The sequence below is a fragment of the Octodon degus genome, unplaced genomic scaffold (genome assembly GCF_000260255.1).
Source record: "Octodon degus isolate 3935 unplaced genomic scaffold, OctDeg1.0 scaffold00110, whole genome shotgun sequence".
NCBI classification, from domain to species: Eukaryota; Metazoa; Chordata; class Mammalia; order Rodentia; family Octodontidae; genus Octodon; species Octodon degus.
Window position 1 is genome coordinate 3708181 of NW_004524686.1, and position 22512 is coordinate 3730692.

General features: G+C 37.3%; 1 pseudogene; it reads right to left on the minus strand.

The window, feature by feature from the left end:
* LOC101581322 overlaps positions 1 to 22512 on the minus strand; it is a 115830-nt pseudogene that overhangs the window by 87027 nt on the left and 6291 nt on the right.

Here is a 22512-nt window from a genome sequence, read left to right on the forward strand (position 1 = left end):
ACTGAGCTATCTCCCTGGCCCCAAACCTTTTCTTTAAGTGACTGTTGTTTCTTATCATTGAGTCTACAAAGAAGAATGAAGATGCTGTTCGAAGGCTTTTAGCTTAAATAGTACATGACAGATATCTTTAACTCTTCCACACGCCCAGCTTTTAATGTGTACAATTCTATGCTTGTATATGAAAAACAACCGTACTGCTTATGCTTTGATGTTTAAGAGGGTAAAATAAATCACCATTATGAATCTGCTATAGGAACCAATATCACACCATGGTTTTCAATTTCTTTGTGTTTCATAAAGTGTATGACCCAAGAGCAGCAGCAGTCTCTAAAATTTTCCAAGTGGGCCCCATGTAGAGCTTTGCCTTCTGTTCTATAATTCATTGCCTTTAAGATCTTCAGTCTTCCTCTCCTGTGAGTTCATCTTCTCTACCCTGTCTCTGTAGGAAAGGCTTACAACACAATCCTAAATTCATTAGCAGTCTTTTTTTCTGCAGCAATGTTTATAGAAAATGAGTTGCACATTCGGGTGAGGGAATATTTCTAGAAGCTCATTTTCTCTTAATTGTAGAGATCGTCCTGAAATTTGTGACCCTTTACTTAGTGAGATTGTTCCTTTTCATCAAGACACTTGGGATTATCTCTTGACATGACTAACACCTTGCTTCTCATAAGTAGATGGTGAATTCTGTTTTAAAAGAAAAGGCCTATATTCCTCAGAGGCTTATAAGGCACACTAATCTATTGTCATGAGTCACTGGGCAGAAAACATCAAATTGCCTGAAGACTTGTAGTCAAATGTTGACATTTCTTCTGTCCACAGAAACTCATTTAATTGTATCTACAGATTTCACTCTGATTCTTGTTCTCTAGAATAGTGCATGCTGTGCATCAGGCTATCCAAGGTCACACACCTGACTATTAGCAAAGGAAGAACTAGAACTCAGCTTTCCCCAGTTCACAGATCCTTCTACAACACACATGACATTGGCTCCTGGCAGCATCACGCACTTAATAGATAGACATAATTTATACTCTCAGGATATGTGAGTCATAAAACAGAAAAATGACAGGAAAGCACCTGGTTTATTATGTTTCTTTATTGTTCACTTTCACTGAAGAGTTTCAGTTTTTCAAAGAGAGGTGTAGAGAATCCACAATGAAGTGATAATTTTGTTTTGTGTTTTGATTGAGCCTAAATGTGCATCTACCTTGATTTTCAGCTCAAAAGCTTCTAAAGTGATCAGCAGCTGTTCATTCAAAAGTGTACTATCTTTCTGAATACAAAATAAAAAATATACATGTCTTTGAAATTCACAAAAGGAATAGGAGGAACCATGGCTTCTTTGTGATGAAACAAATACTCCCTGGCACGAGAAATCTGATCAGTACGGCTTGCTGAGTTGTCTTCATAATCAATAGTGCCCATTACATAGAGGATATGGATCCTGCAATCCATTTGGTAAATTATTCTCATTTCACCTTCTGGCCAATTTTATCATAATGCTTTGTAAGTATTAATATTGACTTTAAACTTACTTTAAAAAAATGGAGAAAAACAGAGAAGATATATGCAATGTAGTATTGCATATATTAGATTGTAGATTTGATTTTTTCTTTCTTTCTTTTTTTTTTGGTGGAGCCGGGCATTGAACTCAGGCCCTTACGCTTTCCAGGGAAGTGCTTATTCTATTGAGCCATCTTCCCGGCCCTGGATTTTTTCTTTTTTAATTTTTTTAAAAAAATATTTTTTATTTATTTATGTATTTTGGTACAGGGTCTTGCTGAGGAGCTTGGACTTATAGTATTCTTCTGTTTCAGCCTCCCCAGCATTGGGATTACAGATGTGCACCACCATGCTCAGTTTAGGTGGCTGGGGCGCAGCGTGTCTGGGTTGAAGTGGACACAGCATATGGTACTGGGCATCAAACTTGGGCCCTTGCTCTTGCCAGGCAGATGCTTAAACTACTGAGCTGTCTCTCCTGCCATGATTGGATTTTTTTCTTTCTATTGCTCAGAAAAATTATTTGCTAAAAATAAAATTTTAAGTATTTGATAAGTCACTAAGTGTTTAAGCCTGTATATACTGTGTTTTAAAAAAATGAATGCAGGCTTATAGTAAATATCCATATATGAAATAGTGAATGTGATACATTGGAATTGTCAAACTACAGCCAATAGGCCATGTCCAGTATGATGCTTATTTTGTTAAATTTTGCTGGAACTCAGCCACATTCATCAATCTGATATGTATCATCTGGCCTTTATAGGAAAATATTGTTAATCCCTAGTATAGGACAGTCATTTTTATTTATATTTATTTATTTTTGTATTTTAGAGAAAGGTCTACAGGGTGTTCAGTGTCTCACTACTAGGTCTGACTTATAGTGATCTGCCTGTTTACGACCTCCCAAGAGCTGGGATTACAGGCATGTGCCAACAAGCCCATCTCAATCACCATCTCAGCACGTCCCAGGTGGTGGGTCCGGCAATGTAGGTCCAGGAATTGAACCGCCACTCTCCAGTACCTGCTTGCAGGCACTTTAATCCACTGAGCTATTTGGCCATCCCTGGGCAGTGATTTTTATAGTGTTGCAATTTTGTTGCCATTACTGTTACTCTACTTGCCATTTACTTCACTAATATCTTTGTTTGAATTGTTAATTATTTCCTAAGTAGAAAGATTTCACAACCATTCTTAGATATAAGCCTATCATTTTAATATTGTTTTGATCATAAAAAGAAGTCTTGGGGCCAGGGAGATGGCTCATGGAATAAGTGCTTCCCTGGCAAGCACAGGGGCCTGAGTTCAATCCCTGGCTCTGAAAAAAAAAAAAAAGTCTACATTATCCCAGTAAATAATGTTATCTTTATCAGATTAAGTAAGCAAGGCATAATGAAGAAATGATTTTATTGGATTGGTGACTAAATGCCTACAACTAATTAGAAATATATTTGTGGTATATTTTGTATTTTGTGAAGTACAGTGAAGTTAGTAACTAGTCTAAAGCCAGCAAATGTGAAGGCACATACAAGCACAGTATCTCTGGTGCTTGGGACCAAGGCATCAGATGATTATGACTTCTTGAAATGCATGTCAGAAATTCAGGATGTTTGCAGGTATGGTGGTACATGCCTTTAACCCGAGCTATTCTCTTAGGTCTTGTAAAGCTAAGGCAGAAGGGTCACAAGTCTGAGGCTAGCTGGAGCAACTTAATGAGATCCTGCTTGTCTCAAATGAAATTTAAAAAGGGCTGGAATATACACCTCAGGGGCAAAGCACATGCCTGGTATGCACAAGGTTCAATTTGTAGTATGGAAAATACAAAGAAATCTACAACATTTTACTGAAAATGCTACTGCAGATTCTTGGCACAGACCCAACATTCACTCTGCAACACCTGCTTCTCTGCATGCAGGACTCAGTGGACACTGTTGGAAGGGTTGCTGCCAGTCATGTTTACATTCATGATTGACTGTTTATGGCACCTGTCAAATAACCGTTCACTTTCTTCTTATCAATGAGTTTTTAGAGCAACCAACATAGTGGATCTGTAGGTGTTACATTTGGGAGACAGCAGTTAAGTCTACATACTCATAAAGTAACTGCATTATTTTTTCAAGTGGAATTCATCTTCTAGTTATTCATGTTTATAATTGATAGATACTAAATTATATTTAGTTAAAATTCAACATCTTACATAGTTATAAAATGAACAGAAGTTCAGTTTAAAATCTGGAATTCAAACTGAAGTTTATAACTCCCCAAAATTTATAACTCCCAAATGCTAGGTCTCCTATAATCAGTGTTGTCTTTGAGATGAGGACTATATACTTCAAAAAAGTCTAGATATTTCAACTGCCTAAAAGTTACTATGTGCTAAAAGTAGAAATTTTTTTAAAATTCTGTGTAAGAAAAAAAATACCACATGATGATTTAGAAATGATTTCTGAACACCTAATGCATGTACCTTTGTGATCTATGGCAATCAAAGATGGAAACAAAGTAAGAAAAGCAGTAAAAAATATTTACATGGGCAACACATCAATAAGACATTGATGTTAATGTTATCACCTCCAAGGCCCCTTCCTTATTTGGTCATTTTGAGACATTTTGAACTATTTTCACTACAGTTCAGGCTGGCTTTGAACTCACTGTGTAGCCTAGGTCGGTTGGTCCTCAACTTGTAGCAATCCTCTTGCCTCAGCCTCCTGAGTGATGGGATTACAGGTGTATGTCACCATGCCTGGTAAACCCTGTTTTCTAACATAGTAAGCCTTAGAAAGTCTGCATGTACATTTACTTGCATCTTAATCCATCCCAGATCCATTTTCAGTGTTCCACAGCCCCTTGTGGCTACTAGCTACCATGTTGGATAGCTATCTCTAACTCAATTAGATTTTTCATTCTAATTACTAGATGATATTACTTCTCTGCATATTTAATCTCTTCATTAACAATCAGGAAGTACTCAATTATTTTGCTATAATAAATCCTGCTTCTCAAAACTGACTTACACACATCTCATGAATGTATGCAAGAATCCTCTACATTGGATTTGTAATAGTGGAATTGTTAGGTAAAGGAAACCATTTTATCTTTACTGGAGAGGCATCAAATGTTCTCCAAAGTAAGTTGCAGAATTTGCACTTATTCTAAGGCTCCTGTGGTTTAACATCTGTGCAAAATTTCCAATACCTATACTTTAAAAATACTACCAATCTGATGTATGTGAAATGTTAGGCCTATAAGATTTAAAACACTTATATAGCCATGAGAACAAGGAGGTCAACATCTTTGCATATTGTTTCTGGATTTGCAGATTTTCTCTTCTGTGAATTATTTCTTTTTAAATTTTGGCTAATTTTCATTGGCTTGCTTACCTTTTACTTTTTGATTTTGATGTTCTAGATGCTAATATTTGTTTCCATAATTATACATATCCTCTTCCAGCTTGAAAACTACTTGTACTTTTAGTTTTATGGTTTATTTTTTTGTTAAATTTTAAATGTAATCATAGAGGCTGGAGAGAGACAGCTCAGTAGAATAAGGGCTTGCTGGTAAGTGCAAGGTACTGAGTTCAATCCCCAGTACTGCCAAAAGAAGAAAAAATATGATCATAAGAACTTCATCAGTATTTCTCATAGAAAAATACTTTTCATATTGCTTAACAAATGAGGCTAGTTGGGGCAACTAGTAATTTTTTGTGTCAAATTACTATATTTTCTAAGGGTTTTAGTGTTTACTTTTGTCTGCATTTTCACCAATAATAAAGTTGGATTTAAAGTTAATGTATCTTGTATGAGAGAGATCTGTTGCATTATTTTCCAAAGGAAAACCCATTTATTTCATGACTTAATTAAAATTCCATCCTCTCATCTGTCAGGTGTTAAATTCTTGTCAGTGCATAATCTTTGCACTGACTTTGAGACTTAGTAACTTTGAGACTTAGAAGAGACTTAGTAACTTTGAGACTTAGAAGAGACTCGACTAGCCCACACACTGAAACAGTTTAATGATTCAGTGGCGATCCTTATTAAGAATTTGAATGTAATTGTATCGATATATTCATTAAGGTACAACTGATATTTCAGTGTCAATAATTATTCAAATATTCAATAATTATTCAAAATATTCATGACTATGCTATGCATTACTATTTTAGATCACTTAAGATGAATTATAATTAAATTTTATGGGGCAGAGTTATAGTTACTAGATTTATCTTAATTACTTAATTTTATGATTATTGTCTTTCCATATTAAGATTACTTTTTCTTGATGGCAATAAAAAGTTTGAATCTTTAGTTCTACAAGGACACACTTATTTTAGTCATTGAGAAATTATATGTATACCCTATGTTGAATCCACTTTTAACAATTAGAGATTATGTTTTTCTTGAACTCATATAGTTAACTAATAAAACTGATCTATTTTGCACTTTGATTTATCCTTTTATTCATTTTAAATCTTTCAATTCATGTGTTAGATTTTAATCCTGTTGATTTTACTTGTAATTTATAGAATCTATTATTTTTTCTCCTTAAGTATTGTTTTTTTGATAGAATTAAATAATGCTAAGATTTATGATTTTATCAATTACTACATTGTGCATATTTCATTCACGCTATATAAAAATTCTGTTGGTTATTGTTTTTGATGATCCTTATTGATGAATTTTATCACATGCATTTTAATGTGTGTAATGTTATATCCTGTTTGTCTTGTGGAAATAGTGTGCATCTTGGTTCAAGAATTGTTCTTTTGAAAAGATTTGAATTTTTGCACATGTCAGACATGGAGGATGTGTCAGTCATTGTAGCAGTTGTTGAACACAGTCTCTAACTCCCATGCTTTAAAGGAGGAGAGGTTTGATTCCGCTCACACCTTAAGGGGATTTAGTCCATATCAGTTGGCTCCAGGGTGAAGCAATAGTGGCAGAAGGGTGGCAGTGGGAGCTGCTTAGTTAGTGGCTGTCAGGAAGCAGAGCAGGGGAACAGTGCCGAGTAAGAAGGGTGAGGAAACACATGTGAATACCTCTATGACAAACCCAGAATTGAGCTGCCCCTATCCCTGTTCAGCTCCCAAGCCAGTGAAACTGGCACATTCTAACTTAGCCATCACATGCAACCCTTTTCAACTTGACATCCAAACACATCTCCTTAAACCACACTTAATTCAAAGGTCAAAATTCCACCAAACTTGATACAACTATCTTGAGTATGACTGAAAGCTTAACAGTCCTTTCCCCCCCAAATTTAAAGAGTTCCAGCATTTTTCAAAAGTTCAGGCCCAGTTCTTTTGTGAGACTTTAAGAAAACTCTTACCTGTGAGCTACTGTAAAAAATAAAAATCAGTTTACATGATCACAATGTACAATGAGACAGCATAAATATACTAAAAGGAGGGAATGGGAGGTTGAAAAGAATTGGACTGGCACAAGACAAAAGACTTGGCGGAGGGAACATTAAGTTCTGTAGTTTTGCATTCCACATCGGTGACAGAGGGTGGTGACATGTGAGTTCTAGAGGCCTTGGATGGCCCCATGCCAATGGCCTTGCAGGTTGCAGCTCACACAGTGTGTTTCTAGAGCTGGCTGTGTTCACATCCTGTAGCTTTCATCAGCAAACATTCCATGTTCCTGACATCTCTACATCCCTTGCATCTCCCCTGTACTTTTGGCTTCATTTCATTATTTTCACAGACTGCCCTCAGGAACTGCTTGTCTACCCTCTCCTGAATTCCATTAAGATATGGGCGGCAGCCTACCTAGCCTCACAATTTGCATTTTTCATACCCAGGAAATCAACATAACATGGAAAATGTAGAATGTGCTAAATTTATATACTGTTTGCACTTCACCTTCCATGGGCCTTGTCCTTTGTGCTGGTTGGAAAACTCTTAGCATCTTTGTTGCTGAAATTACCAAATATTTCCACAGGAGTGGTAGTCTTAGCATCACTTAAATCACTTTAGTGACTGGCTTCTGCCACTGGAGAATTTTCTTTCTTTTCCCATAATTCTATGTGCTCTAAAGGATGATTATCATAATTTATCAGTTTTTGCAAACTATCTGACACTGCCTGCCAGTGAAGTTTTCAGGCCATTAAGATGACATTTCCAGATTAAAGGTTATGTGACATTTTCAAAATTTATTTTGATACCCCCAAACTGATGCACAAATTTGCAACCGTCTCAGCAATATGTGTACCTAATTTGTACATCCTTGATGAATTTTACTGAGTAGTAAAACAATCCAAGCAGTCATATTTGTTTTAAAATGTGTTTGTTTTATTAATTTTTATGAGAACCATTTTCTATATGTTTATGGGCCATTAGTCTTTGTTTGTTTGTTTTTGGGAAAGGTCTACAGGGTGTTCAGGGTTTCACTACTAGATCAAACTCATAGTGATCCACCTGTTTAAAGCTTCCCAAGAGCTGGGATTACAGGTGTGTGCCACCATGCCCAGTCTCAATTGCCCTCTCGGAGTACCCCAGGGGTTGGGCCGGCATGGCACCTGCTTGCAGGCACTTTAATCCCTTGAGCTATTTGGCTGGCCCTAGTCTATTTTCTATAAATTTTATATTTTACAATAAGAGAAGAAAGGAAGAAAAATAGTTGGGGCAGAGGAATGGGAAGAAAAGAGCACTATTTACAATTCTAAAGTATTTTTCTTCTGGAGTTGCTGTTTCATTTCCTAGTGATTTCATGAATAGGTTTTAGAAAGTCATATTTTTCTTGAAATTGGGAAAAATGTTTAAATAACAACTGAATGGTTAGTTTTTGAATGATTAGTTTCCATAAACTACACTAGGTTTTTGAGATGTGATTCAGATTTAATTAAGAAAAAATTATATTTGATACAATGTTTTCTGTTTAGGAAAGGGTTGTTGTCAACCCATAATTGCATTCTATGCTCCAGGAAGGCTTTCTCAAATATAAAAGCAGAAGGAAAATGGTAGCAATAAAGTGAAGAACATGAAATTCATGTTTCTAGTTCTTGATGGGATTTTGAGCTTAAAGAATATCAGAGTGATGATGACTCATTTCTTGCACTACCATTTGATACATTGAGTTGATTGAAAAGAAACAAAGGATGGGTGGAGGAGGGAGGGAGGGAAGGAAGGAAGGAAGGAAGCAGGAAAAGAAGGGATGGAAGCAAAAGAGAGAAAGGAAAGCTGTATATAATTACATTGCTTGTCCTGTCTTCATTTGTGGAAAGTAACTGTTGATTAGCCTTGAGCTTAAAAACACACAAGTAATCGTCTATATTTTTATACTCAGACAGACATGAAACAGATTTTATAGACAAAGTTAAGTACATAATGGGCCATGTCTCTCTTTCCTCCGCAAGAGAGTTTCATATTGGAATTTCACATGACCTGTTTTTTAAAGAATGTTCATACAAAAATAGAGGCTGATTTTGTCTTGTGGATAAAATAATGGAGATATGGCAATGAAGAATTTTCCTATATGAAGCTGAGAAATTAATCCTAATTTCAATACAAGAAGCAGATGGAAAATACAGGCCTTGAAAATTATAGCATAACTGGGTTAGCTTTGAATTCTGTTATGAAGCATGTGTTAATAAATATAGCACAGCAGGTGTTGTTCCTAAAGTTATTAGATAGGCTTAGGAGATTCTGAAATCTTCAAAGTTACAGTATGTTCTTTTTAAAAATCTGGATAAAAGTTGATGGTGTTCTACCATTGATGTATTAAGTCTAATCCCTGTCATCCACCTTTCCTGTAGGTGATAATCTTCTCTTACACTTCCATGGTGTAATGTTTATTCTAGAATGCAAACAATAGCAATTCATTGATATCAAAGTCTGATATCTGTCATCAAAGTCTCAAAAGTTTATTATTGTACATAGTGAATTTAGATTGGGACAATAAAGAGGGCAGTGATCTTTGCTTTTTTAATTCAGTGATATAGTCCATCTACCCAGCCTGTACATCACAGAATATTTTTAATAGCTTAGATAATCATATGGTGTTTTAAATCTTGGATTTACATGTGAGGCTGTTGATTATATTAGTGTTGACTCAATGTGAAGTGAAAGAATGTTGGGAATAAGTAAGATATGAAAAAGATTATACTGTCATAACTTCATCTAATATAGTAGTCCCTTGCTATTTCATGGTTCAATGTTCACAGACTTACTGTTTTGCTAGTTTTCAAAAAATATTAATCTGAATTATTTATCACAGATTTTTCACTATTTTGTGGGATTTTTGCAGTACTGAATAGTACTGTACGTTGCTAAAATTACGAAGGTTTACGAGTTTAGAAAATGGTTAAAAATGTTATAAGGGTTTCTAAAAGTGTGGGAAAGGTTTGTAAGATGTGGGGTTTATAAAGCCTTAAAATATATAAAAATTAAAATAAATATAAGGTTGCTACTTCACTGATTTTCCCTCCTCATGGGGACGTCTGGAACTCAACCTCTGCAGTAAGTGAGGGATCACTGTGTTTAAACAAAGTGAAGCTCCGGTGTGTCGTAGCTTGGTACAAACATATCAGATGCAAAACCCGTGTCCTTTCCTACTGTTCACATGATGGAATTTAATCACATATATTATGTTGTTTATTTTATGCAAATGTTTTCATATTTAAAATTTATCCTGTTTTATTATATAATTCAGTGGCTTTTAGTACAAAGTGTTGTCCAGCCATTTCCACTATTTAATTTCAGAGTATTTCATCATCTGAAAATATGTTTTTATATCCCTCACAGGTTTCTCTCAACTCAGTTCAACTAGCAGCTTCTCATTGTCCACCCGCAGTCTCTACCTATTTTGCCTCCTAGCAAAGGGATAGCAAGGACAAATTTCTATGTTGATGGAATCACAGAGCATGTAGCCTTTCAGGTCTGACTTCTATCACTTAACGTACTGTTTTCAAGAATTACCTATATTGTGGCATAAATAAGTGTTTCATGTCTTTCTAGAGCTGAGCAATATTTTGCCGTATAGGTGTACAACATCTTGTTTATTTATGGACATTTTGGGTTATTTTCACTTTTAGTAGGCTGTCATGAGCATCATCTCTAAATGCTGGCCCTGGGGAAAGTCAGTGTTTGCCACTTGAGGAATGTCCATCTGTCTTTCAAGGTTATTGTACCATTTATACTTCTCCCAGGAATATATGAGTGCCCTAATTTCTCCTATTTTCTGCCATACACTTCCCTAACCTTTCTTTTTGAGTTCCTTGATTAGCTTGTTCTTTGCCTCAGCTATTACCACCACCTCAGGAAACACGATATCAAACAATGCCACTGATTGTTTTTGACAAATGACCCCACAGAAAAAGCTGTTTGCACGGGTGAGCTTCTGAGGTGAAATGAAGATAATCTGGAGCGTAGAGTTTTCCAGGGAAGTGCCATTCGGGTCAAATAATGACATCTCGCAGAAAAGGAAGCTTTGAAAAAGCTTCGACCCCATTCTGACCCTGCTGTGGTTGCTGTCTTGCTGGTTTACACTGTAGTTGTGGGCTGCTGGTTCTCAGGGCTACCACAGAGGTAGGGAGCGGAGGATGGGAATAAACACGGGAGGGACAGTGGAGCTCCCTGATCTTTCCAAGGCCCAGCAGTATTCCCTGAATAACAGCTTCCTGCACTGTTGCGAGGCTTTGGTTCATTTTCAGGGTTCTGAAAGGTTGATCGTGACATATTTTTTTGCTAATGGTCTACTTGTTTTCTGAGGGAAAAGATTTGTGAGTGTCTTCCTTCTATTCCTACTGATGACATCCCCCAACTGGTTTTTTCATTACTAAAAATTAAGTCTTGTAAGTTCAAGCAAGCAAACGAACAAACAAACCAAAAGAAAAAAGAAAAAAACAGGAGAGAGAGCGAGAGAAGGAGAGAGAGAGCAAGAGAGAGCGAGAGCGAGAGCGAGAGCGAGAGCGAGAGCGAGAGCGAGAGCGAGAGAGAGAGAGAGAGAAGAATTAGGAAAAGGCTCAGGGAGAAGAAAAAAGCTAAACTGGGAAATCACAGAGAAGCCACAATATGCACATACTTGGTTGACCGAAGCCGTGGAGCACACACTGTCCTATGGATCTGTGCCTAAAGGAATGCTAAAAAATACAAATGACATTTCTGATGAATCTGCAGCAGATTCATCCTCACAGGGCAAATCTTCCTATAACAGCATGTGTTGTGTGTGTGGAAAGAAAACGCAGCCAATTTTTTTTCTCTTCTTTTCACAGTTTTGTTTTTAAGTTAGAATAAAATACCCAAGGAAAAATACTGACCATTTATCAACTGTGCATTGTACATTAAAATCTAAGCACAAAGCATTGAAAGCTGTGACATCAGGACAGTTATTGTAGGGAGAGAAAATACTTTTAAAATCTAGCCTTTTCCACCATTTGTAACTTCCACCTTTTTGAATCTTGTACTAAGAAAAAGGTATCGATCTCTCAGGGAGAAAAAATTTACAACCTGGCTGCATTTCAGAGCTCAGCTCAGAGCCACCTTAGAAAGTGATCTAATAAACTAATTCCCAGTAGGTTTTTAATTACCAATTATTGTCAGAAGCAACACCACTAAAAGCATAACCCTTATATTGGGTACACCATTCTGTGAATCATACAGGAAATTAATTTCAAGGAAAATAGCTGGTGATGATACATCTACCCTCTACCTACCCTGTCCTCCCAAGAATTATGGAAACATGGGACAAGCACTGTGGGAACTTGTTAACATTTTTATCACAAAGTTATCAGATGAGAACAATTAACAGGCCATAAAACAGCACAAGTGTTACAGCTAATGGAAAGCGATGTCTTTAATTTACATAAACTTATGTTTAAGTCTCACATCTAACAGACCTAGAAGTGAGCTTCGTGACTGTTAGAAAATTTGTTAACCTTTCTAAATCTGTGTCCTAGAAGCTGAAGGAGATAACAGTACGTAGCTTATATTACCTGTGCAGGAACCTCAGTGGCATATCTTGTGCGGAGGGAGGGGAGTAGTAACCGCAGAAAGAGCAGTTATCATTTATCATTGTGCTCATAGTCACAGCTGTGTACACCAATAGTGTAGAATAGTTGATATTTCCTGAAGAATAAATGGCATTAGAATGTCCTTCTCCTCACTTGGAGAGTAAAAGAGGCAGGCTGTCTCTGACCTTTCTCCATCAGAGGGGCCTCAGTTGTATATTTCTGTTCCAAGTTTAGTGCTTGGAATTTCCAGTGTGGGAAATTCAAGGGAGGAAAATTCACACACCCCAGGGACCTTCTGTTAACTCATCAGCTCTGGGACTTCTTTATTTGTGATTTGGAACTATGAACCACATTAAACATCTATCACCATTACATGTTTTCAGTCTCAGCAGGCAGAGGGTAGGGGCCATAACTTTTTATTTTATATATGTGTGTCTGTGTGCACACAAATGTATACATTTCTTTTTTTTTTCTTTCCCCAAAAGCCACTGTTTTGTTATACCAGGGGAGGAGAAGGAACTATCCCGAGTGAGTCAGTTGCAGTTACCCTTACCGCTGCTTCACTGTGATAGCGGTAGTCCTCACATGGTGTGCTGATGGTGTTGGACTGAGGCCACTTTACCACTTGTAGCCCAGTACAATTAGAAACCTTTAACAGAAAGCTATGTATAATTTAGTAAATAAATACTGAAACTATGAGGCCTTATTCTTCAACAGGGACACTTGACACTCATTATTGTCCTTTGTTGGGAAACATTTTCTGTTTCTCTCATGCATGTGATATTTAGCCCTTGGATTGGCTGGGGAAGAGATAAATTCTAGGTGTTTTTAGGGAAGCAGAGTCTGAACCAGGAATATGAGGATGGAGTTATAGAGGAAGGCATAGATTGAAAGGATACTTGTCAGTAGAAGATGGGACAAGAAACCAATAATATAAGAATGGCCTGAAATGTGGAATTAGGTTCAAGTGACACTTTCAGATCTCTGGCTTAATGTAACAGGTGGATTTTGCTGTCTTAGTGTATGTAAGACAGGTACCAAAGGAAGAGATGTAGGTATAGAGGCAGAAAAGTGTGTGAATTTGGGACATGCTCATTAAACCCCAGGTAAAAACAGCTTGTGAAATAGTTCGAAAAAAAGTCTGCCCTCTGCGATATAAATCCTTGGATTTGTATAATGCCTGACGCTATGAGACTGAAGGAAATATTAAAGAGACAGTCTAGATGAGAAGAGGCCACCTGTGAAACCCAGGTGAATGTTAGCAACAAAAAGGAAGACAAAAGAAGATGACAAGCGTGAAAGATTTGAAAGTCCATCCTAGCTGCAGACAGAGAATCAAGTAGTCTGGCGTTGGCAGCCAAGCAAAGAGGAAAATTTCAGAAGAGAAAGATTAATAATGACCACTGCAGCTGTTCCCTAATGGGTCTCTGTCTTTGGTCTAGTTCCCTACATTTCCTAGCCTCATATTGTCGGAATTTCTCTCCAAAATAAAAAGCTGTCCACATTTTCAAATTTATAATTCTTAAATGTCTGTCATATTTCAACTTTCGTGTGTGTGTGTGAGTGTGTGTGTGTGTGTGTGTGTGTGTGTGTGTGTAAGCTTAACTGATTGCCTAAAAGTACTTGGCCTGTTGAAAGGCCACTTTTGGGCCTCACTGACAGATATGCAACTTAAAGTAATGTGCTTTTTCAGAAGGTTTCCAGGTAGTCAGAAGCAGATGATCCATAGGCACTTTATCAAACATTGTCTCAGGTGATACAGTTCAAGTTCTTTAGAAAAAGATTGTCTTTTTGCTTCTTAACTCCAGTCTCTGTTTCCCTGTCACTACTCCTTTCTACTCTTCATCATTTCCATCTCCATCCTGGACTGTACAGTCCAAACCTGCTCAGCTTACAAATGGGTTGGAAATAAGGAATGTCTTTCCTTTGCTTCTGCGCCTGACCTTCACCAAGAACTATCTAAAAACGAAGAACTAAGTCTTAAAAAAACCAAAATTATACATTTTAAAGTGATTAGAGGGCCCTGAGTTATCCATACTTAAATTTATTCACAACTAAAGGGCAATTAATTAACTTTCATTTTTCCTAAGCCTGGTTAGAAAGCAGATAAGGCACTGTGACTGTTCACATAGCCTTTGTAAAAAAAAAAAAAAGAAGAAGAAGAAGAAGAAAAGAAAAGAAAAATGAGCAGGAAATGGCTTAAGTAGCTAGAATTCTGACTCATCACCATAAAACTGAGTATGGTGTATTTCTCTCTAAGGCGAGATGTCAGCCCAGCCTGGTCCAAGACAGCATGTGAGCACGTGCTGAACACTCACAGAGAACTGGATGGGTTTCGCCATCTGCTAAGCCTCACGGAGCTCTAGTTTGAAGTTGATGTGATGTCAGATGCTGATTTAAGTAGCTGACATATGTCTCACTGCAGGAGAAAACATTGAGCATTAGGGACTCTGAAAACCGATGCAAGGCATTTGGGGGTCCATAAACGCTTAGTGTTTGTGACAAATGTGCCCTCTAGCCATAGGGTCATATTTCTTCCCTGTAGATGTATGTGTAGATTTTTCTCCTTTGCTTAGTAAAAGAATTTTCACATTTCCTTGTGTATAGCTGAAACCACATGCTCATCATTCATTGGGGCAGGTAAGGTTATTTTCGTTAATCACAGCTTTCTATTTTTGCTTAAAGTTTGACAGAAAATGCCAGTGCTATGGCATACTTTAGTAAATTATTTGATAAATTTGCCATTGTTGGTAATACTTTTGGAAATTTTAGATGGTAATAAGTGGAAAAATTTATAGTTTCTGACCTAAGGATCCTACATGTGTTTTGAGCCTGGGCCAAAATTATTCAGCTTGTCTACCAAGGCATTCTATGGTGTGATGGTACCTACCTTCCTTTTTTATGGTTTCCCATCCAGGACATTTGTACAATTACAACTCTTCAATTATAGTGGGTTAAAATATCTCAAACTGTTTTGTAAAGTAACTTTATACCTTTATTTCCCCTTTCTTCTTTTCTTGCTTCTTCCATCATCCCTTCTTGCTGAGAGCTTATCCATCATTAACACCAGTTCACCTAACCTTCATCCATGGACTCTCCTGCTCCCTTTGTGTGCTTATCTTATAGTATTCCACCTGTTTTGCCTTTTTGACAGCTATATGTGAGTATTTTTAAGATCTACTTTAATAAATGAACACTTTGTTTCTCAATGACGTCACAGTCTTTGTATCTGTCGGGTACAATTTAGATCCTTGTTAAGTGCACTTTGAGCATTTCCTGAAATTTCCAAGGTGAGAGGATTAGCTCTTGGAATAATGAGAGATATGAAACATTCCATTATTTTTCAGCTTTTAAGAAATTAGTGATTTTTCCATTTAAACTCAAATTTTGGAATTCTCTTAGAAAAACTGGATGGATCTAACTCGTTTTGTGCATAGGAGAGCAACTGGCTTGTGATGAGAACTGGCCCGCTTAAGAGAGTCATGGGTACTCCAGGTTCTATGCAGCTCTTCAGAGTTTGCATTTTCTCCTTGGGTCCATCTAGGTATTCAGATGTGACTTTTAGTCTTAAATATTTTCCACACTCATTATTAGGATTCCTAGATGCCTTCAACTGCCGTTTTCCTTTTATTTCTCTCCTGGTGATCTTTCATCTCCTCGTTATTTCTACTCCATTCTCCTGAAGGCATTTACAAACCACTTTGCACCTTTGGATCCCTGCTGTAATTCCTCTTAGTACAGTTCACATTAGGCTGTAGCATTTGGAGAAAGTGTTACTGAAGAAATGCATGGGAAACTTCAAAAGGAAACGTCTGAGACTGCCCTCCTTGCTGTTCATTTTCTATATCTATTTTCTATTTCCCTTACTAGCAATTTACTTCCTTAAGTCCTAAATCTGTCAACCATTTATGCTCCTTTTGCTGGAGAATCTTCTTCCTCATCTTTCTCTATACTCTAGTGGTAGAGAGCAGTTGGACAGTATGTGTAGTCACAGGGAAATTGTTATCTTGACTTGAATAGAATGTATGTCTTCTTTATCCAGAATCTTTGCCCAGCCATGGGCAAACTTTTGCCACAGGTCATGAAATTCTTTCTGAGAATGTCTTGGGCAATTATCTCTGCACATCAAGCATACTAGTTTCTTGTGTCTGCATTTATTTTGTTTGTTTTGAGACAGAGTCTTTGTATGTAGTGCAGACTGGCTTTGAACTCAGTGTGCAGCTCAGGCTGGCCTTGAACTTGCACTGATCCTTCGAACTCAGCACTTCAGCCTCTTCAGTGCTGAGATTACAAGAGTGCACCATAACACCTGGCCAAGCACACTAGTTTCTGTTAAGAGAATATAGAGTGGAAGGATTTGGAGTTTAGGGTGTGGAAAAACTTGTGGTTCTTGCCATCCCGTCTGGCCAGAGTCAAGGTTTTATACCTAATGTCATCATGCAAAACAGACTGTGGAATATGGTCACCTAGATTTAACCTTATCTTCATCATTACTGGCTAAGTGAAATTTGGAAGATTATTCAGGTATCTATGCCCTAATTTTATCATTCATAAATGGACAAATAGTAGGTTTTCTATTAGAAATGTTATGTAGATTAAGTAAGATAAGTAAAGCACTTTGAATATGGGGAATAGGGACTCTTTGTACTGTTTGTAGGTGTGGAGTCTGTTACAAGTTTATTGTGAATAAACTGGTAGTAAATCCAAAGTGCTTTAGTGACTCCACTTCTAGGAATAGACGCCAGAGAATTTCTACACAGCACAATGAGAAAACGAGTTGTTTCCCCAATTAAGTGTCAAAGGAAAGCAATATCTACAAAGCTCCTATTGTTAGAGACTACAAAGGTAACCTCATTAACAAGATTAGAAGAAACATCCTTACAGGTTATTACATTTTCAGATTAACAACGGAATAAAATGACTCTCAGGGAGGTTCTTCCCAAGGACACTCAGCTAATGAATGATGGGCATGGATGGTTTTCAAACCCTGGCACATTTTTCACTCCATTGTAATATCCCAGGTGGCCTCTACAAAGGGGGGTCCTCTCTCTTCTTTTCCCCTCACAAAATGTTGTGTTGATGATCTCATATACTATTGTAGCACATGAATCTCTACTTTTCTCTCTCATATTCTGTTCTGTACTTTTACATATTATCTCTTTTGCATTCTATTTTTCCTCCTGTTCCTATTACTTTCTGTTATTCTCTCCATTCCTTTGCAGATATTCAAACTTTGAAATATTTTTAAATTACAGATTGAAAGATAAGAAAAAATCGGTTACACTAATAGTTATAAGTTAAAGAGATGAGACCATTAGCTGTTATTCTTAAATGGAACAAATCAGCTGCCTTTTCAGATGGCAGCCAGGTCAAGCTATTCATTTTCTCTTTTTTTTTTTTTTAAGTTGACTCAACTGAACAGTGCTCTGATTTTTAATGAGAGGTCTTTAGATGAGGTCCAAACTCACTGATTCCTGTTGTATCTATCCACTTTCTTACTTACTTTACAAAAGAATAAATTGTTCCTTTTAACTTTGAAAATGGAATTTAATTTTGTTAAGTGATGTTAAGAATTTCTACCTGGGGCCAGCGAGATAGCTCAGTGGTCTAAGGTGACTGCTTAGGCAAGCTTTGCCAGGCGGGGGACCGTGGTTTGATCCCCGGCACCATATGTAGCACCACCCCTGCCCTCAGGGGAGGGCTGCTCTGGCAAAAAAAAAATACATTAATGAAAATAAATAAATAAATGAATAAAATAATGTTTACCTCTAGGTAAAGGGCATTGGTCATACACCTATATATTTAATTATAGATGGGTCGATCTATATTAAGACTTCTCGGGTGGCATTAAGTCCTTAATCATAGTGATCTAATGATGACTTAGCATTTTGCAAGCCACTGGGCCAGCTTATAAACAAACATGCATTCTTGATTGATTATATTATGATTAGCTGTACACAGGTAAAAATCTTCATAGCTCGCAGAGAATGGCACAGCGATACAACCGAAAATGGTTCACAATGTGTCTCATTGTCAAGGAGTAACACTCTGGTTAACAAAAGAGGAACGGATTAATAACTACGGCTCTTCATTTGTATTTGGTGCTGGGCTCTGTGAATTATTTATGTTTCTGGGCAAGGCCTGGAAAGTATTTCAGTGAAGCCTAATTTGTCAAGGTTACTTACATCTGACCATATTTTTCCTAACTATATCTTTCTAGATAGTGCCACACATAAATATTTTCATTGTGTTATGCATTTATTTGCAATATTGATGGCACTATAAAATGTGGGATATCAGCACCTCTTTAACCAATGTCACACTAAGAATTAAGATCGGAAACACCAGTGCCTTCATTGTAGAAATATGGAGGTTAACTTTGATTATTATTCAGCTTTTGTGCCTGATGAGCCAGCTATAAGTCATACTATGGAAAATTTATTGTCTAGAAATCATGCCACTGAATATTTTATCTTACTGGAAATGTGCTATAAAGGGGCTGCATCTTTAATCAAGTACATGATGATGTTGCAATCTCTTGGTCATACCATCCTATTAAAAAGTTAAGGTTAAGCAAAACTAAAGACACAGCTCCCAGGGAGAGTGATGATTTGGTATGGGATGTGGATGTGGTGGAATTTATTCCTCAAAGAAATTGTTTTACTTCACCTTTTTATTTTAAACCACTAAACATGGTGAAAAGGAATGTGTGGCTTAGATTGTAGTTACATGGGGCAGAGACTCATGAATGACACCGGGGTTGTGCATGGGCTGGTTGTTGTAAAAATCAGATAATGCCTATTAAGCGTTTTCAGGTCCTACCTTTGATAGATGTTCAAAGTCTCACAATAAAAAACAAGGAAATTTCCTGCTCAAAGAGAAACTACTGCTTAAGAGGAGAAATAAATGCCTGTCTTGTATTTGGAGGTGCGGTAAGGGTACACTGTGTTCTAAAGGCTTTGTTGCAAGCTGTCCGACATCCTACCTCATCTATATCCCCACTTATGGATGATTAGGGGTTTTGTGGTTGTTATATTGTGTTTTGCTTAGGCATAGAAGGAAGAAATGATGGTTCATTTTCATATTTGACTTTCAAGTCAAGTCTCCTTGCAACTTGGACACATCTCCTGGTCCTTTTAATACATTTTCAGTGATGAAAAAACATAAAAAGGGGATACATTAGTATCCTTTTTGTTATTTTCAGAAAATCAGTCAAATTTAAAATAATTCTTGCTGAGAAAAGAGCTACAGGCAGGTTGAAAACATGGCTAAAGTATTATCAAATGGCATCATACTTGTCTTGACCTTGAGGAGCTACTTTTCGTGTCAGTTCTTGTATAATTTTTTCCGCATAGCTTTATTGTCTGTTGAGAATTCTGCTCCCTGTGCCCCTCATAGCCTAGAGGAGACTAATTGCTTATTGCACAGATTTACTGAGACTTATAGTTGCTAAATCCCTCCAAATAATGGGCATGGGAGCCAACTGTTCAATAAAACATTTTTGATGATGGAAATATTCTATGCTTGTACTATCTGATATAATAGCAATTATACACATATGGAAACTGGGTATTTGAAAGGTGGTTAGAGTGCCTGAGACACTAAATTTTTATTTAAATTTAAATATCTAAGTATGAGTGTGACCTGTAGCTGCCACATTGAAATAGCATAAGTACTTATGTTCTGAATCCTGTCAATATCTGTTTCTTGAACAAGGGCTGAGAGCACAGTTCAGTGGCAGGGACCTTGCATAACATTTGTGAGACTCTAGAGTCAGTTTCCTGCCTTACACAATAAACAACAACAACAGTAGCAGCAAAAATAATAATAGTAGCAATAATTGCTTAAAATGCTTCAGATAAAATTTCATTTCATATTTTATTTGAAATCAATCTAAACACATTCATTTTTATATGTTTGTGCTTTTCAGTGCTGGAAGAAATGAGTTATAGGAGGGGAGATAGCGCAACCATATTTTTATTTATATAAAATTAAGAAAACTTATATGGCCAGCTCTTTTGTGAGAAATATATTTCACCATTAGGAATTTGGTGATTTACTGTAAATAAACAATGTGCTATGCTGTTTCTGAACCAAGAAGAATAATAGCAACATTGTCTAGTGTGTGGTCTATCAGGCTAGACCCTGAGGAGCAACTGAGACCGCTACGACAGGATGATTGAAGCAAACAGTGATGTCTTTATTTTGGGTTGGGTGCAGCCTGGTCAAGGGTGAGAAGGCCACTGACCATGAACAAAGGATGAGAACCAGCTTCACACACTAGCCTAAGTAAGCACGGGAGGGGGAATCTCACTGAGGATGATGGAAAATTTTAAGTTTCTCAGAGACTGTGGGTAGGTCTGGCAACTCTTTGAGGGGAGGGAAATACAAGATGAAAGAGGTATTCTGCTGATTCACAGCATGTCATCCTGTAAATTTACAGGGTTTCCCTTAAGCCCGAGAACCAGGCCTGGGAGCCATCCTGACAAAAAGACTTATTTTTATTTCTCAGGTTGAGTAGGGGGCTTTCCTGTTCAAACAGACTGTTCTGTCAAGATTTTCTCTCTTCAGGTTGGGAGGGGCCTAATTGTGAGGATCTCACACAGAATTTTGCAAATTTGCATACAGAAAGGGAAGCTAAGCACTCAAGAAACCTCTGACTGATCTCTGAGAACTATTGGGTGACCCAGATGGGATTGACTGCATTATGTTCCTTACTCCCTTTCTTGGCATGTGACTGACTCCTTCACATTGTCCTCACTTTTCCTATTCCTGAGGAGTTTTTCAAACTAGATTGTCCCCCCTGAGTTCTTTATTCTGCTGATATCTCTTCTACTCTTGAAGGTCAATTCTGTGCCCTTCATACGTGGGCCCCTAGGCTTCTGCTTCTTCAGCAGTCTGCCTGAAAATTCTTCCCTTACAACTAACAGCCTAATAGGACAAAGTTCATTGAACACAAAAAGGAAGAGATGGGGCAGATTTAAGATACACTGAAAAGTTTACCTCAGCCCCAGACTTGATTTCCAATTGGCAGAATCCTTTCTTTTGACAGACAGGAATTATGTGGGAGAAGATACTTGGAGACAAAAGGAGCACAAGGCTTCCTGTAATCTCCTGACACTTAGCCCTCTGCACTCCCACATCCATATTTACATTGTCTTAATTGGCTTCCACCTTTAGGGCATGATAAAGCATTTTCTTTTGTTATTCATAAAATGCACGAGTATCTGCTCTTCCTCAGTCTCAAAGACAAGGTAGAAAGCATTTCCCTTAACAAACACATTGCTTCAAAAGGTCGTTCTTGCATGAAGAACACAACCAGCTATAGTCTTAGCCTTTATTTCTATCAAGTTGACTAGGTTGGAATGGCTGTTTTGTTTGTTTTCTAGTGTATTACCATACTTACATCTATGAAATAGGCAAAGTTCTTCAGTTTCTTTGAAGTTGGGTCTCTTGTCCTCAGGTGCTCTAGATTTTGTAAGCATGGAATCTGCATCCAAAAGACAATCAGTGATAGTTCAGCCAACTGCTCTGCTGCTGGGTAGCAAGGACTGCCATCTGCTTCATTTGGGATCTTGGGATGCTCACTGTTCTATTTTATCAACACTAGATCCAATCTGTTTCTCGAAATATTTCACACCTCAGAGTGTATGTAAAAGTTTGTTGTTTGTATCTCAAGTGGCAGCCTCTCAAATCAAACTTGCTTAGGCAAAAGATGATATTTATTCAATATATATATAATGTAGAACAATAATTCTATGAGCATCATCACAAAGTGCATAAACACATGACTTTCTGGGCTTAATTTTAACTTCAAAAATCTCTCTGTGTCTGTATTTTTCTATGTAGGCTAGTATTATTCCACATTCCAGTTGAAGATACATCTTTCATTGTGAACAACCTTGCAACTTGAATTCTGGGTCACAAAAGTCATGAGAAAGGCTCTGATTAGTCCAGTTTAGGTCAGGCCATTCCAATACAAAGTTGGAGTTCACCGTTAACTACTTTTTGTCTTTGACCTCATTCTTCTCCCAGTGAGTATGAAGGAATAAGAGGTAGGTT